The following is a 20035-nucleotide window of genomic DNA, read 5'->3' on the forward strand; positions in this document are numbered from 1 at the left end:
CGTGCACATGGTAATGGTCAATGGCTGTGTGCAAATTCAGATCAATGACTACAGCAACTGAGGAGAACCGGGCAGAAACGATTTTGGCCTCACCACCACCCACCACAGAGGTTTCTAGAATTATAGGAGGATTGGTTGTTTATTCCCTGCGCAATGGATGAATTGTGTAATAAGCAGTGTTGCCATGTCTGCTTATTATAAGTGACTTTGTTTTTCTATGAAGTCAAAAGATAAAAACATTGCTCTCCGTCCATTGTATAAACTTGTGCGGACAACATCTCGCTTGCTTTCAACATCAGGGCATCTACCACACCCTGAGAGACCGGTGGGAGCGTCAACGACAATCTGGCAACACTGACAGCCACTTTGACCTGTGTAGAAGGTCTGTATGTGGTGGAATGCGTCATGGACTTAACCTATAAATGTATGAACCGTGTATATTTCCCTTCAGCGACCAAGCCGTTTGATACGCATCTGGGCACAGGACTTCAGACAGCAGGCATACCTTTAACTTTGAAAACTTAATCTGTGTCTCTTAAGTACATATTGTTTACTTTGTCCCTACCAGTGAATCATCTTTAGGCTATAATCATTCATATAGGCCAGGGCTACTCAACTTAAGATGGCTCAGGGGCCACTCAGTAAAATACCAAAAGTCCAAAAGGCCGCAAGCTAAGAATGGCGGTCCTATTTTGGATTTTTCGATTTTGTAAAACACTACACATTGTTATTGTTATAAGACATTTTTCATTTTGACATCATATTATTTTCACTGTACCTGTTTATTTGTGTGTATGTCCAGTGGCGTCAGTTACAGCAAAAGCTAAGGTATGGCAAGGTTAGGTTTGCCAACTCCCAGAGATTGAAATAAGGGACACCTATCCTAGGCTATGCCGCGCGGCCGATTTTTTGGGGGGGGTCAAACCCCCGAGATGCATAGAAAACTATGGTATAATGCATAGTTTATAACAGTTATAACACAATACAAACACAATGGTCTTACACCTGCATTAGGTTACTATTCTACCTTACCATACCCAATTGACGCCCCTGTGTATGTCTGTTTGTTTTTGAAAAAAGAGGAAGCAACCCATATATTTGAAAGGAAATGTATATTTCTATCCTGTGCTTCACAATAAAAAATAAAAAATAAAATATATATATATATATATATATATTGTTATTATTTTTTGCTTGACCATGAAGGGCCGCAGAGACGCTGCGTTGGGGCCGCATGCGGGCCGCGGGCCGCGTGTTGAGTAGCGCTGATATGGGCTATCCCTTATAATCATTCATCCATAATCATTCATATAGGCTATCCATTTTTCACTCAAGAGTGTAATGTACCGCTACAGCGAAATGTTAATAGATAAAAGACAATGGTATCCCCCACTGTGCCCCGCTGTGCGGGGGAGAAGGTGTCAGCTCGTCTGGAGCTGACACCATGAGGAACTCCAGCCTGGCTTGGAGGCCAGTCTAGCCTTATGGTTTGTAAAATAAATAAATAAATACTCACACAAAAAAATTATGAAATGGGATCAGGATCTGATCCGGTTCCTTCCAAACAGTGGTGGGAAGACAAAGCCATTTACAGATTATAGTTTGATAGATGTGAAAAACTATGTAATTTGTGGACAAAATTGATATGTATAGATCCAACCAGTCAAATTAATATTTTAGTGGCATATTTTAGCCTAACTCAGCCTGGCTCCATATTTGTCGTCTCACTGTCAACCTGACATGACAGGTTTTTGACTCCATCATAGTTATTGACTTGTAACTTGGTGATGTCACAACTTCAGGGGTCACATCATCAGTTGGTATAATGAGAACTGCCATCACCAGACCTTGAATCTTCCCAGTAGGAAGCTTTGATCAATGTGAGACAGCAATGTGCTTATCGGACAGGTCAGCCATGTAAAGCGTTACGGCTTCACTCAGGTTGGTCCACCACAAGCAGGATTTTGTCACCATCGACTGCTGTCAGAATGCTGAATGGGGCATAAGCCTGAATGAGGCATAGGCCTTGTTCAGCAGCCTGACAACAGGCGGCGCAGACTTTTCTGGCTCTTCCTGAACACACCTGTGGATTATACCAGGGACAATGACTTGGACTTTAGCCCCCCCCCCCCCCCCCCCCCCTTGGACACACCTGTGGACTACACCAGGTACAAAATGACTTTTTTGTCGCACTCCCTCATGGAGCTACTTGCGGATTATACTAGGGTCAGTCCACTCTAGGTGGACACGCACTGACCTTTTGCACCTTAATCCCTTGTATAACGCACTGAATTTTTTTTGGTCTTTTTTTATTGTGCTCCTTTTCCTCTAAGCACCTTAACGTCCATTGTCTATCATGCACAGTATAAGTATAACATGCACAGTATACAATACATTGCTGCTATGCTCAGGCACCTTAGTTTAGTTTTTCATTATCTCAGGTAATTTGTAAATATGTAGATAACTTGTCTGGCCTTCTGTTGCTCTCTTGTTTTGATCTCCTTCCCACTTGCCCCCCACCCTCTTCTTCTCCCCCCCCCCCCCTCTTCTTTCTATGGAAACTAACGTTGCGATGGGAATGATGTACAAAAAAGAATTTCACCCACTTTTTTACCTTGTAAACCTGTGATGTGACAATAAAACTGATTCTGATTCTGATTCTGAGATGTTGGTATTCCTGGCACTTTTCTGTGTTGAGGCTGTGGGACTTTTATTTTCATCCAGGCTAATGTTAGCATCTCTTCAAGTCTGAAGACATTGTACAGGTTATACAAAACATTCAAGGGTGGCAATAACAGTGACAGGAACTGTATGTCTTGGTATTACGTGTGTCATGCCTGATAGAGAGGCACTACTTTCTTGATATTCTGTCGACATATGGGACAGGCGGCAGGTAGCGGCAGGGCCTGGTAGCAGCTGAAGCAACAACACACATGCCCACAGTCCAGCAGGACGCAGCCACGTGGCCGGCTGAGGCAGATCACACAATCATTCTCTGACGCCGGTCCGCGGTCCTGTCTCTCAAACTCCCTCCTCAGTCGTTGGCGCTCCCACCGGTCTCTCAGGGTACGTTGGTACCGCCTGCCCACCCAGAGCAGAACGGCGGCCCCGGCCAGGGCGAACACAGAGGCCAGTACCTTCAATCCTACCACCTGGCTCTCCTGCTGCATTCGCAGTGTATGAACATCTGCTCTGGTCAGGAAGTACTCTGAACCGTCAGCCGGGGGACGCAGCTTCAGGACCCGATCCGTGTCCAGGATCAACTCTCCAACGCCTGTAAGCGTAGTGCCCACCTTCAGCATCCGCTCTGTCTCTAGCTGCCCTTCAGGCCTCTTACAAGTCAGGGCGGCCCCTACGATGTCGGAGACGTCAAAAGTGTACTGTGTGTACTTCTCATGGATGTCCATGTCCAACTGGGAGGCGTTCAGAGGACACAGCAAGCACCCTGACAGTGGCCTGGTCTGATCCCAACAGGCTGAAGGGCACTGTGTTCACCTTCTCATACAGCACTCGCTCACTGTGCATCCATGTCTGAGACCAGCTGGACCACACCAGGCTGTACTCCTTCAGCAGCACGTTGTGAACCACTCCGACAGTGCCTTCTTGGAACTGACTCCTCAGAGGCGTTCCCACAGGTTGCACCGTCCCTTCAATGATAACATACTGCAGACACTTCCCTGGGTTGTCGTTCACAATGTCTGTGAGCCTTCCATCTAAGGTCAACAGTGGAGCATTGTTGAGTTTGTCCACCATCTTCCTCTTGTTTCTGTATAAGTAGTAGAAAATACCAGAGACGGCCAGGCAGGTTCCAACGTACGCCAACTCAACGAACCTCTCTGATTCCATTAGCTGAGCTTCTATTCTCACACCCCCCGTGTATCAAGTTGTGTCACTCCAGCAGGAAGTCGCTACCTCCTATATTGGTATTCATCAAACCACTGATCAGTCTGTCCCAAATATGGAGCCGTGTGTAACTCCACATTTGGGTATAAATATGATGTCATATTGATGACGCAAGATGCTCTTGCAGAGATATGCTCATCACTGAATGCACACTAATAACATATCCATAGTTGCAGATTGAACTGCATCTCCTGGTCTCCAGTCAAGCATCCTCTCCACTTGTCATTGCAATGCTGTTGTCTGTGAAATGCCATTGATTGATTGATTGATTGATTGATTGATTGATTGATTGATTGATTGATTGATTGATTGATTGATTGATTGATTGATTGATTGAATATTTTATTAGACAGAAATGTAACTAGAAAAGGTTCTCCTCGGAGCACTGCCAGACCCCTAGTGGTTGAAATCTGAATGGCCGGACTTCGCATGACGTGTGTGCAGAGGAAAAGAGGGACCGACCGAACCGACCGACCCGAACCGACCGACCGACAAAGCCTCCTGTAGGCCGACCCCTTGGGTCTGGCAACAAAAACAGTACGAGTACAGTCAAACACTTTGTCTAAAAGGATAACACCAAAAAAGTCCTTGCAGTCTTGTTTCCATTGGGGTCCTAGCTACATAGCTACAATAGACCAATTATTTGTTTACTAACGACCAGGTCTCCTCAGCCAAGGTGCAATTTAGAACACAGGACCAGTCCATTTTCTCAAGAGCTGCTGTTAGAGCTTCACTAGAGTAGTGTTCCATAGATCTTCAGCTGATTGTGCTGTGACAATAAAGTGCAGAAGATGATATTGTGATCACTTAAGTTGCACTCGATGACACCACTATTTGAGATTCTGGACTGGTCCGATGCCATATTGATGAAGGTTTGATGTGTAGAGTAACAAGCAGTGTCTCTAGTTTATATCCATCTCCCAGGGGCGTAGCACATTGAAACGGGGATAGACTCCTGCGTTCTTGTCTGATACCGACAATAAGCCTCTCCGAGGTAAGTTACTTACTTACTTACTTACTTCCTTTCTCTCTCTCTCTCTCTCTCTCTCTCTCTCTCTCTCTCTCTCTCTCTCTCTCTCTCTCTCTCTCTCTCTCTCTCTCTCTGCGTCTGTGTTATTCAGATCGGTTTGTGCAGGATGTGGCTGATGGGTGTCGAGTCATTTCACAGAAACACTCCTAACGCTGGCTGTTGTGTTTAAGGTGTGAATATTATTTTCACAGAAACAAATGCTGTTGTGTTTAAGGTGTGAATATCTCAACAAGGATGTGCATTGGTTCGCCTGAGGTGACATGTTGGAACGGCTCGGCTCTGAGTCACGAACACATGCTGATGAGAAAATACACATCTGTGATGGGTGATGCATTCACCGTTTTACCAAGCAAAAAAATGTTAAAAATTTAATTCAATCATACATTTTTTTAGCACTGTGACTGCAAAAAACACATTAACTTCCTTCAAAGTCTTCGCTACATGTATAGATGAGTGACAGACACAGACACGATGTAAACTGCAACTGGTTGGAACCACAATGTAGCATTTCTAGTTATGTATTTGTATTTTTCTTTCTTCTATATTTGGAATTCATCCAGTACTTCTCTGTGTGTCTGGTGGCTTTTGAAAAGGCTTTGGAGTCCTGCTGATGGCTGACATGACTTTATGGTGTGGCTTTGGAGTTGCAGATTACAGCTGTGGGTAGGACAGTTTGTCTAAATCCAGGTTTCTGCTGTGTCCCTAGTTTGAGCCTGCTGGTTTGTGGGAGAGCAGGTCTGTGTTAAAGTCACACTGTGACATATAGGCAGCTGCAAGGACCATTTCTGGGTCCCCTTCGCCCCACACAGTAAACATTGCATGGGTAAAATGACTGGGGATAGCATGTCGTGATTTTTTATTAGAACCTATTCTATATTTAATAATACACACAGACACCATAAAGCACAGACACAATGCAAGGAATCCATGGATGCAAATAACAGGACTGTGAGTGATTGTTAATTCAGTCCATTTGGCAAGTGTTCACTGGACTGCTGAGCTGATAGAGCGCACGCACGCACGCACGCACGCACGCACGCACGCACGCACGCACGCACGCACGCACGCACGCACGCACGCACGCACACACGCATGCACGCACGCACGCACACACGCACACAACACAATACAACAACACCATCATAGAGCACATCTGTTAGCTCTGTCTGTGCATGAACTGCTGTCAAGAGCTGAGAGAGAGAGAGAGAGAGAGAGAGAGAGAGAGAGAGAGAGAGAGAGAGAGAGAGAGAGAGAGAGAGAGAGAGAGAGCGACCCACTACCCTTCTGACGGAAAATACACACACACACACACACCAAACACACTTTTGAGGAGCAGAGGAGAAGAAGAAAATAGAAAAACAAACAAACAAAGGTGTATCTCGGCCTAAATCTAATGAAGACAATAAATTGTGTTTTACTTAATGGGGCCAAATGGAACATTATGTACACATACTTATCTGTGGCGTTAGAAAAATTGCTCAGTGCTTAACAAGGAGGCTAAAAAATAACAACAACAACAACAACACAGGCGTAATTGAACATTTGCCGTCCCTTGAACCGGGCGTATTGTGCTCAGACAATTACAGAAGAGGACCACGAGGGACCGTTCATCATATCAGTTTCACAGAGCAGAGTGCCGCTTGGAGCTGAAACGAAGGAGATAAGGATGAGAAACAAATCATAGCAGACAGGTACTGTGGCCGGTCCTCATAGCTACATTAGAACACACTGGGGCCGGTCCGCATAGCTACATTAGAACACACAGACAGGTACTGTGGCCGGTCCTCATAGCTACATTAGAACACACTGTGGCCGGTCCTCATAGCTACATTAGAACACACTGGGGCCGGTCCTCATAGCTACATTAGAACACACAGACAGGTACTGTGGCCGGTCCTCATAGCTACATTAGAACACACTGGGGCCGGTCCTCATAGCTACATTAGAGCACACAGACGGGTACTGTGGCCGGTCCTCATAGCTACATTAGAACACACTGGGGCCGGGCGGTCCCCACAGCTACATTAGAACACACAGACAGGTACTGGGGCCGGTCCCCATAGCTACATTAGAACACACTGGGGCCGGGCGGTCCCCACAGCTACATTAGAACACACAGACAGGTACTGGGGCCGGTCCCCATAGCTACATTAGAACACACAGACATTATTTTGTGAATATCAAAGAGGAATGCTCGCTGGTGATTATGGTGTTTTAATGTACAGGACAGAGGATGAATTAAGGCCTTGTGTAGACCGTGGAAAATATCAAGGGCTGAGCTACAGTTAATTACATTATCTCTCTCTGGCCAACCCAGGGACATCTGGAAAAACACAGCTTGCATCTGGGGGCCATGATTAAAAACTACAGCAGACAACTTGACTCAATCAGGGAAACAGATGAATACTGAACTGTAAGGAACCAGTGGGGAGAAAAACTGTTGCAAATTATGCTGCCGACAAGTAACACATGGTTGCACAGGGGAACTGGAGAGAAAATGCATTCATTTGTTTAAAGCATTTACTGCATGTCGTGTTACGTTAAGGTGAATTAGGTGCCCCATGGGGTGCATCTGCCAACAGCTTCAGCAACACGTTGGAAATACAGAGAAAAGGATTTAATTTGTGAGAAAACAGCCGGCACATAATTCCTCTGTTAACATTTCTAGCAACTAAATTCTTACCATTGACAGCATATTTCTCAAGATACTAGTATTCACTCATTAATGGCGTTGTAGTCACCACCTCCTGGTGGCAACAGATAAACAAACTCCCTGCTGTACAACCTGACAGCTTAATGGTCACATTGCTGTGCCAGGGGCAACCACAAGTCCCCAACTAACGTTAATTGGTCCCAACGAAGAAGCATGTCACTATGACCCCAGTGGCCTGTCATAGATGAAGGCTAATGGTGCATCAGATGTTCTTAGGAGGGCTACCCTTCCTGTTTCAATACGCTTTTCTCATCCTGCTCGGTGAGCAGTGTTTGAGGACAAGTAAATGCTGTATTAAAGGAGTAGTTCAACCCAAAAACAAATCGTATTTCCTATCAATTACACACCCCACGAAGCATCGAATTAATGGAGATGTTTTTAGTTTTTGTCGCATTCCTAAGCTAATAATTTGATTACCGGTGGTCTATCCGGTAGGAGACACAAAGAGTCTCCTTTGCGTCTACTACCGGATAGGGTTAGGTTATGGTTAACATAAGGATATATGGTAAGGTTGTAGTTGGTAAGTTGGTAAGTACTGAAATGCAGATGTTTGTACATACATTATGTGCACGCCAGCACGAGTTGGTGTGTAATGAAAATGTGTGTGCAGTGTGTGCACATCCACACAAATGTGTTTGTCCAAATGCACATCGTCTATGTGACGTGTTAGAGCCACACAGCTGTTGTTGTGCATTTTCTGAGGACTTCCTGAACACACTCCAGTGGAGCTCCACTACGACTCCACTCACATCACTCAAACACCACCACCTGTTCTCCAGTCTCTGTCTTCCACTCGCTCTATCTCTCTCCACCTTCTCTCCTTATACTTGTATTGTCCTCTATCCATTCTACCATCTCTGTATTGCTTCCATGTTCTTTCAACAGTGTGTTCTATTATGTTACAGTCCGTCCCATGGCTCTCAACTTTTACGTTGTGACACAAAAGTAGGTCAGAAAAGGTTGCGAATCAGAACTGAACCATCAAAACTGGAACATACATGGAGAATCATGTTTAGTATTTATGCACCACATATCTGGAACAAACTCCCAGGAAACGGAAGGTCTGCTAAAACGTTAAGGCTGAAACTCTTTTTGTTTGCCACTGCCTTTTATTTAGAGTCTTTTTTTAAACAATTCTTAATTTTACTTTTAAATCTTTTCGTTTTATTTGTACTTGTTTTTCATTTTGTTATATTCAAATGCGCTTTCATAGTGTGTTCATTTCGCCGACTTAATGTTGCTGTCTTAATGTTTAATGTTTTGTTTAAGGCACTTTGAATTGCCTTGTGTTGAAATGTGCTTTACAAATAAACTTGCTTTGCCTTGTGAACAACTGTAATAGAGGAATATGGTGTTATTTAAAACCCAGGTCCTGATGTTTGGGTCAACGCACAATTCAGACCTCACTGTGACAGCAGTTGCAGAGCAATAGTTGTTCAGTCAAGCGTGTTGCAAACTCTAACCACTGGCCTTCATCTGTTGGACTTTTTGAAGGTTTGCAATCTTCTTTCCAAACTATTCAGACTTCCTGTGAAGTAGCTCCAATCCCACACTTCACCTCTTGAATGAATCTATAAACACTCAACCTTCATCTGTCTTTGTAAACATGTTTAGTTCTTGTTGAAGACATGTATAAACACAATAAACACTCAATCTTCATCCTCTCTTTATCTGTCTTTAGAAAGATGTTTAGTTCCTGTCGAATGCAACCTTCATATCCTCTTCTCATGTGGTTCCTGTTGAAGACATGTACAAAGAACGTTCATCATCTCTTACTGTGGAGGTGAGGCAGCTCTGAAGCAGTCTTCCTTGGAGCTGAGCTGACATTTCCATGCTGGATTAAGTGCAGATTAACGGAGCAAAGCTTGTTATTGATTGTAATGGCAATTAAAGTGGAGATGCCATGGGCCTACAGCCCAGTTTAAACAAAGGAGTTCCACGAGTAGAAACATAAATCAATGGGAGGCTAAGATAACAGGACTGATTGCCAGGAGGGTGCTTAAAAACACCTGCTCTCTCTAAACTTGTCCAAAGCCGACGATCTTGGAGGTTCTAAGGCCCCGTTTACACTGGCAGCCAAATCCAGCCTGAATCCAGCCTGAATCAGATCTGTGCCATATCCAGATTGGAATCCGATTAGTTTTATGTAGTCTGAACAGAGACAGGTCACATGGAATCCGATGCATTCACACAGTAAACATTGCATGGGTAAAATGACTGGGGATAGCATGTCGTGATTTTTTATTAGAACCTATTCTATATTTAACTCTTTGACTGCGGACGACGCGATAACGCGTCAAGTGCTACTTTGTCCAGTTGGCCGTCGACGCGCTCGACGCGCTGGACGCGCGTTCATTGTTTAATCTCTGATTGCGCTATGCTGCTTAATATTCAATGTTATTCTCGAGTTCCACTTACTTCACGGACATCTGCATCCGGTTTCATGACCTGGATTCCGTTTCCGGTTTTTGATTCTTTTCCCCAGTCATTTTCGTCCAAAATAGGTAAATAAACGGTCTTTCACACGGTATGACGGACAAACGGACAGTTTCTCTTCTATAATCTATGGTCTGGGTGACGATCAGTCATCGCCGTCGTATATCACAACGTAATTTTCGCCGATCAAAACAATGGGGGGGACGTCACATCCGTTTTCATGTTTTTCCTTGTCTAATCTATGAAGAAGGGTGAGAGAGACCCAACGACATGATCAAAGCTGTCATGTGCTGCGCTCTAGTGGCGGATTTGTGCTGGGTCTTTACATTATGTGTCCTTAAATTATTTTCATGAGAAAAATTCAAAATATAAAAATAAAAAAACACGAAAATTGCTGGCACTGGGGGAGTACTTTATGAAAATACTCTGGCAGTCAAAGAGTTAATAATACACACAGACACCATAAAGCACAGACACAATGCAAGGAATCCATGGATGCAAATAACAGGACTGTGAGTGATTGTTAATTCAGTCCATTTGGCAAGTGTTCACTGGACTGCTGAGCTGATAGAGCGCACGCACGCACGCACGCACGCACGCACGCACGCACGCACGCACGCACGCACGCACGCACGCACGCACGCACGCACACACGCATGCACGCACGCACACACGCACACAACACAATACAACAACACCATCATAGAGCACATCTGTTAGCTCTGTCTGTGCATGAACTGCTGTCAAGAGCTGAGAGAGAGAGAGAGAGAGAGAGAGAGAGAGAGAGAGAGAGAGAGAGAGAGAGAGAGAGAGAGAGAGAGAGAGAGAGAGAGAGAGCGACCCACTACCCTTCTGACGGAAAATACACACACACACACACACCAAACACACTTTTGAGGAGCAGAGGAGAAGAAGAAAATAGAAAAACAAACAAACAAAGGTGTATCTCGGCCTAAATCTAATGAAGACAATAAATTGTGTTTTACTTAATGGGGCCAAATGGAACATTATGTACACATACTTATCTGTGGCGTTAGAAAAATTGCTCAGTGCTTAACAAGGAGGCTAAAAAATAACAACAACAACAACAACACAGGCGTAATTGAACATTTGCCGTCCCTTGAACCGGGCGTATTGTGCTCAGACAATTACAGAAGAGGACCACGAGGGACCGTTCATCATATCAGTTTCACAGAGCAGAGTGCCGCTTGGAGCTGAAACTAAGGAGATAAGGATGAGAAACAAATCATAGCAGACAGGTACTGTGGCCGGTCCTCATAGCTACATTAGAACACACTGGGGCCGGTCCGCATAGCTACATTAGAACACACAGACAGGTACTGTGGCCGGTCCTCATAGCTACATTAGAACACACTGGGGCCGGTCCGCATAGCTACATTAGAACACACAGACAGGTACTGTGGCCGGTCCTCATAGCTACATTAGAACACACTGTGGCCGGTCCTCATAGCTACATTAGAACACACTGGGGCCGGTCCTCATAGCTACATTAGAACACACAGACAGGTACTGTGGCCGGTCCTCATAGCTACATTAGAACACACTGGGGCCGGGCGGTCCCCACAGCTACATTAGAACACACAGACAGGTACTGGGGCCGGTCCCCATAGCTACATTAGAACACACTGGGGCCGGGCGGTCCCCACAGCTACATTAGAACACACAGACAGGTACTGGGGCCGGTCCCCATAGCTACATTAGAACACACAGACATTATTTTGTGAATATCAAAGAGGAATGCTCGCTGGTGATTATGGTGTTTTAATGTACAGGACAGAGGATGAATTAAGGCCTTGTGTAGACCGTGGAAAATATCAAGGGCTGAGCTACAGTTAATTACATTATCTCTCTCTGGCCAACCCAGGGACATCTGGAAAAACACAGCTTGCATCTGGGGGCCATGATTAAAAACTACAGCAGACAACTTGACTCAATCAGGGAAACAGATGAATACTGAACTGTAAGGAACCAGTGGGGAGAAAAACTGTTGCAAATTATGCTGCCGACAAGTAACACATGGTTGCACAGGGGAACTGGAGAGAAAATGCATTCATTTGTTTAAAGCATTTACTGCATGTCGTGTTACGTTAAGGTGAATTAGGTGCCCCATGGGGTGCATCTGCCAACAGCTTCAGCAACACGTTGGAAATACAGAGAAAAGGATTTAATTTGTGAGAAAACAGCCGGCACATAATTCCTCTGTTAACATTTCTAGCAACTAAATTCTTACCATTGACAGCATATTTCTCAAGATACTAGTATTCACTCATTAATGGCGTTGTAGTCACCACCTCCTGGTGGCAACAGATAAACAAACTCCCTGCTGTACAACCTGACAGCTTAATGGTCACATTGCTGTGCCAGGGGCAACCACAAGTCCCCAACTAACGTTAATTGGTCCCAACGAAGAAGCATGTCACTATGACCCCAGTGGCCTGTCATAGATGAAGGCTAATGGTGCATCAGATGTTCTTAGGAGGGCTACCCTTCCTGTTTCAATACGCTTTTCTCATCCTGCTCGGTGAGCAGTGTTTGAGGACAAGTAAATGCTGTATTAAAGGAGTAGTTCAACCCAAAAACAAATCGTATTTCCTATCAATTACACACCCCACGAAGCATCGAATTAATGGAGATGTTTTTAGTTTTTGTCGCATTCCTAAGCTAATAATTTGATTACCGGTGGTCTATCCGGTAGGAGACACAAAGAGTCTCCTTTGCGTCTACTACCGGATAGGGTTAGGTTATGGTTAACATAAGGATATATGGTAAGGTTGTAGTTGGTAAGTTGGTAAGTACTGAAATGCAGATGTTTGTACATACATTATGTGCACGCCAGCACGAGTTGGTGTGTAATGAAAATGTGTGTGCAGTGTGTGCACATCCACACAAATGTGTTTGTCCAAATGCACATCGTCTATGTGACGTGTTAGAGCCACACAGCTGTTGTTGTGCATTTTCTGAGGACTTCCTGAACACACTCCAGTGGAGCTCCACTACGACTCCACTCACATCACTCAAACACCACCACCTGTTCTCCAGTCTCTGTCTTCCACTCGCTCTATCTCTCTCCACCTTCTCTCCTTATACTTGTATTGTCCTCTATCCATTCTACCATCTCTGTATTGCTTCCATGTTCTTTCAACAGTGTGTTCTATTATGTTACAGTCCGTCCCATGGCTCTCAACTTTTACGTTGTGACACAAAAGTAGGTCAGAAAAGGTTGCGAATCAGAACTGAACCATCAAAACTGGAACATACATGGAGAATCATGTTTAGTATTTATGCACCACATATCTGGAACAAACTCCCAGGAAACGGAAGGTCTGCTAAAACGTTAAGGCTGAAACTCTTTTTGTTTGCCACTGCCTTTTATTTAGAGTCTTTTTTTAAACAATTCTTAATTTTACTTTTAAATCTTTTCGTTTTATTTGTACTTGTTTTTCATTTTGTTATATTCAAATGCGCTTTCATAGTGTGTTCATTTCGCCGACTTAATGTTGCTGTCTTAATGTTTAATGTTTTGTTTAAGGCACTTTGAATTGCCTTGTGTTGAAATGTGCTTTACAAATAAACTTGCTTTGCCTTGTGAACAACTGTAATAGAGGAATATGGTGTTATTTAAAACCCAGGTCCTGATGTTTGGGTCAACGCACAATTCAGACCTCACTGTGACAGCAGTTGCAGAGCAATAGTTGTTCAGTCAAGCGTGTTGCAAACTCTAACCACTGGCCTTCATCTGTTGGACTTTTTGAAGGTTTGCAATCTTCTTTCCAAACTATTCAGACTTCCTGTGAAGTAGCTCCAATCCCACACTTCACCTCTTGAATGAATCTATAAACACTCAACCTTCATCTGTCTTTGTAAACATGTTTAGTTCTTGTTGAAGACATGTATAAACACAATAAACACTCAATCTTCATCCTCTCTTTATCTGTCTTTAGAAAGATGTTTAGTTCCTGTCGAATGCAACCTTCATATCCTCTTCTCATGTGGTTCCTGTTGAAGACATGTACAAAGAACGTTCATCATCTCTTACTGTGGAGGTGAGGCAGCTCTGAAGCAGTCTTCCTTGGAGCTGAGCTGACATTTCCATGCTGGATTAAGTGCAGATTAACGGAGCAAAGCTTGTTATTGATTGTAATGGCAATTAAAGTGGAGATGCCATGGGCCTACAGCCCAGTTTAAACAAAGGAGTTCCACAAGTAGAAACATAAATCAATGGGAGGCTAAGATAACAGGACTGATTGCCAGGAGGGTGCTTAAAAACACCTGCTCTCTCTAAACTTGTTTTTCCAAAGCCGACGATCTTGGAGGTTCTAAGGCCCCGTTTACACTGGCAGCCAAATCCAGCCTGAATCCAGCCTGAATCAGATCTGTGCCATATCCAGATTGGAATCCGATTAGTTTTATGTAGTCTGAACAGAGACAGGTCACATGGAATCCGATTTCTACGAATCCGACTTGAGACACATTCAGAGGTAGTTTCAAATCTGATTTCTAAAGCTGCCTCTCAGTCTGAATGCTCTAACCTGATCTAACCACCCAAGTCACATATCAAACTGTCCAAAACATCACTTGCAACGCGACCCAAGCGCCACTGACGTCATTACAGAGCGCAAGAATTGATTTTGATTTACGAGAGCGCAAGGGGTGTAATGAAAACAAAACAATAGCGCAGCATAAGTTTTACAGAAGAAATGGCGAGCAGCATACAGTGGACAGATGGAGATATTCAATGTCTCCTAGCACTTTGGGGGGATGACTCAGTACAAGCAAAACTTGTAGGAATGTATAGGAACAAAGCAATATATGAAGACATATCTTACGGCATGGCAGAAAATGGGTTCAAAAGGTCTTATCTGCAGTGTCAGTGTCAGAGGAAAATAAATAATTTTAAGAACACATATAAAGAGATAAAAGTCATGACGTCATGACGCCTATGTCGTTACCAGGGTAACCAAAGCAGATATGTCAACGCAGGGCGGCTTTAGGTTGACGTTGTTTAAATCAGTCTGAACGAGAGCGGTCCAGAACCGAAATGGAAATGTGAAATCTGATCAAATTCCGACCCGTTCCGGAAAAAAAATCCTATAACAAAACCAAACCCGAGTGAACCTGTGACAGTTTCGTCCGATTCCGACCCGTTCCAACCTTCTTTTTTTTTTACGGACCCGGACCCTAATTGGATGTGACTGCAGTCTAAATAACATCTTGTCAGGTCCACATCCGGAGCAGAGACAGTGTGTTTGGCTGAAGGAGACATATTAGTGAGAGGAGCCTGCCTGCAGCATGGTTATGTGTGATGGATGGTGTGTGTTGTCTATTTACATACAACTATACAGGATATATCCTCCCTGGGGCCACAATGTAATCAAGGCCTCCATTATCATAAGGTGACAGTTAAGACTTCATCTGGTCCTAACCTGCAACCAAGCATTTTTAATTAAGATTAAACACATCCTTTAAAGGAAACACAGACATACTGTAGCTACTGCCGTGCCGTGCTGTGTGTGTGTGTGTGCGTGTGTGTGCGTGCGTGCTGCGTGCGTGCGTGCTGCGTGCGTGCGTGCGTGCTGCGTGCTGCGTGCTGCGTGCGTGCGTGCGTGCGTCTACAGAATTGCCAGCACAGAATAATTCATTATGTGTGTCCTGTTTAGGGCAGCCAGCAGTACTTACGTAAGACCCCCCCCCCATTCTGCCCCGTACAGTATCTATTACCATGATCTAATCCCCCCAAATGGTTCTCCCTCCTCTCTGACCTACATTCCATGGTCCAGACCAAACCTCTGGGTTACAACCAGGATAAAATAAACACAGTCACTGCCAAGTTGGCCTCTCGTACACTGGCTGAGATACAGTACAGTACAGTACAGTACAGTACAGTACAGTACAGTACAGTACAGTACAGTACAGTACAGTACAGTACAGTACAGTACAGTACAGTACAGTACAGTACAATACAGTGCAGTATAATACAGTACAGAGGTTGGATGATAGTTGAAAATCTTGTAAAAACTTACTTTCTTCAGTGAATCTGTTAATTACACCAACGTTGTTCTTGTGAAGCACTTTTGTACTGAGATGAAGCATTTATAGAGATTGCTATTTCCAACTCAGAGAAAATTGTCCTCAGAGTAAAATGAACACTGTGTATTTTACAGTGTGGTGCAGTCAACCTCAAGGTCTCTGCATCACAGAGGTAATGAAATCCTGTTAACATGCATTCATCTCACATCGTTCACCATCTGCGATCATCTTTAGAGTCACTCTGACCTCATCTGTGTATCAGAGTTCAACTCCTGCATCCAGTCTCTCTCTGGATTGACAGCCACTGTGAGAAAAAAACAAAAACAAACACCATTTGCATTTGCATTCAGACTGAATGAAAGGTTACACCTTGTCCTGTAAATAATAAAGGGTTTTGTTCCTCTGTGCGGTGAGGTCTTTGGAGCAGCGAGCTAAGCAGGATCCACCTTGTGATTCTCTGCACGTCTGAGGCTATAATGTGACAGCGGCTGACAGAGGCAGGCAGGCCTTCATGTTGTCACCGGGGGAGAGTAACCTCCCCTCGGCCTTGAACCGGGGGGCTCCGCCGACCGCCGGCCCCCGTGGAGATGCCTGCTAATTCCCATTAGCCTTGCTTCTTTATTGTGCCCCGAAGGTGCATAAATGACACTTTATGCCTCCACTCAACAGCAGCAAGTACTCAGCTAACACTCAGAGTCAGAAGGAAAAGGAGAGGAGGAACATTTCACTGTTCAAGAAGCTATTAGAAGCATTTTGCATGAGAGGGAGAAGTTGGGATGTTAAATATGTGAGGAGACGGGGGGGTCGTCTGGGATGAGTAGAGAGGTCGTCTGGGAATGAGAAGGTCGCCAATTCTCTCCCCCGGACCGCCAAGTCTATGAGTCAACATGTCCCTGAGCAAGGCACTTAACCCCTAACTGCTCACATTGCTGCTGAATTAATAACGCCCACTGCTCCTAATAATTAGGCAGAGGACAAACTTAACAGCATATTTTGGTAACCTTGTGCTCCATGTGAGTAAAATACAGGCAGGAGATGAAGAAGGCTATTGATTTGGACTGAAAAAAATAAATAGTAAGTAAGTAAATTACATAAAAAAGGACAGAAATGTAATACAAAAACAAAGCTCGGAGAAAAGTGGAATCAGTTTCTTACTCACGCGCTTTACCATCAAGCACTGAACCCCAAGAGATTTTGCACATCAGGTGTAAAGAATGCCTATTGTCTTGTATTATGGATATTACATATTGTATCATATGTATTATCATGTAAAATGACCATATACGCAACAGCATCACAACACATAACACAGCAGATGCTGTTATATTACAGTATGTGTTGTTGAACTGTAATTCTCCATCATGTTTGTTATGACACGCCCACTTTTTAACATCCAAATCAAATTCCTCCCAATGTCATGTACATCTTGCATTATCATGTTTTACTCAGAACATCACAATATTAAGTAGGATACTCTAGCAATGCAGTTTCATCTGGACTTTAATGATGGAAAGTCAGATTATTTTCACAGTATTGGTTTCTTCAAGTTGATAAATGTTAATGTATCGAACCTCTTGGACCTTTGGAGTGTTGCTATCTTTTCATTGATTGGTTGTCCTACTTGTCTGTCATGCTTTGAGTGCATGTAGCTACCATGCTATAGCAGGCAGTTAACTAGAGTGACTCAGTGCACACACCTGTTCCGTGTTACTAACTGCACTAGTTGTAGAAATATGGTACTCTGGTTCACTGCCTTAAGCCGCTCCATTAATTAGGACGACTTCACCCATTTTCAACCTATCTTCATATAATTGGTCCTCATTAATGCTGATGATAATAAGGTACCATTTTTGTCCACTCACTCTGTGTCTCAGAGGACGACTGTGGACAGTTCAGAAACCCGCCTACCAGTGACATCATCGATGGAGAATCCAAGCTAATAGAAACAGCAGGCTTTCTATTCCTAGAAAGTTAGCATGTTATAATGGAAGCCATTGTTCTCACGTTAATACAAATAAAAATACAATTTTGAAATCTTGTTTGGAAAAAAACCCTGCCTAACGATGATGTTACTGATAGGCGGGTTTCTGAGCCGTAAACAGCCTTCCTATGAGACACAGACCAAGTAGAAATAAATGGCACCATTTTATCATATGACCAATCATATGATGATAGGTTGAAAATGGGTGAAGTCGCCCTTTAATGCTTCTGGCTGGAATCCAGCTCAGCAGAAATATGGTAGGCTGATTCACTGCCCCCCACAGAGCCAGGAATCATCACAACTTGAAAAATCTCTGTTGGAACAGATCTCTTTTTTCTCTGGAAGATATTCCTCACAAAAACGTAAGTAATATGCCTGTAATATTTGTTTTGGTGAACATTACAATGTCTAGAACATGTACATATGTTATTATTGTGAAATATATGTCCCAAATTTAAATTATAGCATGATTCATACTTGTTGCTTTTGGTCAACGTTGGGCCCTCTTGGTTGCAAAAAAATACAAGGGCAGGCCTAATGTTCACCTGCTACTGTTCAGCCTTATATATAGTTTTCACAATAGATTTAAACAGTTATATGTGTATTTCCCCCACTTTGCATTACTATATATATATATATATATATATATATATATATATATATATATATATATATATATATATATATATATATATATATATATATATATATATATATATATATATATATATGAGAGAGAGAGAAACAGTGAGAGAGAGTAGGCTATATGTGCATTTTTACTTTAATTTGTAATTTCCAATGATATTTGTAACCATTGTTTTAACAGTCAGAACCATACAAGCTGGTTCCTTTGTTCACAAAAACTGAATTGTTTTCTTTGAGCAGTAAGCCTCAGAAAATGTCCACCCAAACTTTCTCTCTCCCCCTAAACAATACATATTCAACCATAGTTTAACCAATATATTCCCTTGTTATTTCTCAGTATGTTTAATTTGCTTTCAATACTACAAGGACAGTGGGACCACTGTGGTACTTGTTGGGTGTTGTGGGGGTTGTTCATTATTATTCATTATTCATTCAAGGTGTGGTGGGTACTTAGGGGCAATGGAATGATGCCCACTTAGGGGCAATCATCATCACACAATAGGTTTGCCAGACAGTATTGTATGACTTGTGAAATGTTGTTTCATCAGTGTAAGCACTACTAAATGTACTAATGGTCTTTATTTCATTTCAGAATGCCACAACAACAGAAAGGGACTCGCTTCTCAGCCAGGGATGTTCTGGATATCGTGATGAACGGAGAGAGTGATGTTGACATAGACATCAATGAGACTGATGAAGAGTCAGATGAAGAGGACTGTGGCATGGGGTCCAAAGAAAACCAACCACCCAGTGAACCACCCAGTGAACCCACTGACCGCCCAGCAGACATTCAGCCACCCCAACTGACCAAACCCGCTCAGCGCCGTGATTCAAGATATCAGTGGCTGAAAAAGGACTTCATCATCCCTAATACAGACTTTTCTGGCCCACCTCTGACCTCTGAAGATATGAGTCTCATTTTGCAGAGCAGGTGTGAATTGTCAGGAATGTGCAGGGTCATATTGGGTCGAGATAAATTTTGCATCCTTTTATCAATGCAAATCAGTGAGTTGGCCAGACAGTATTGTGTGATCACTGACAATGGTTTAGGTTATTAGGTTTCTTTACTACATATATTGTACAGATTTTTATTTTGTTGTTCTTTTAATAAAATTGATAAAAAAATATGGCTTATTGGTGTTATTATTCATAATGTATACTGTTCTGAGGCCAAATGTTATTCATAATTGATCTGAGGCCAAATAATAAACCATATAAATTAATCATTAAGTTGTTTTAGTGAAGTAATTACACATTTGCCATGTTATCCATAAAAATG

General features: G+C 43.2%; 1 pseudogene across 1 annotated transcript; it reads right to left on the minus strand.

The window, feature by feature from the left end:
- Positions 1 to 2831: 2831 nt before the first annotated feature.
- Positions 2832 to 3846, minus strand: LOC308101326 (mitochondrial ubiquitin ligase activator of nfkb 1-A-like; annotated as a pseudogene). The gene has a single exon. The product of its transcript is annotated as a mitochondrial ubiquitin ligase activator of nfkb 1-A-like (transcript).
- Positions 3847 to 20035: the final 16189 nt, after the last annotated feature.

The sequence above is a fragment of the Gymnoscopelus braueri genome, assembly GCF_963280865.1.
Source record: "Gymnoscopelus braueri genome assembly, chromosome: 15".
NCBI classification, from domain to species: Eukaryota; Metazoa; Chordata; class Actinopteri; order Myctophiformes; family Myctophidae; genus Gymnoscopelus; species Gymnoscopelus braueri.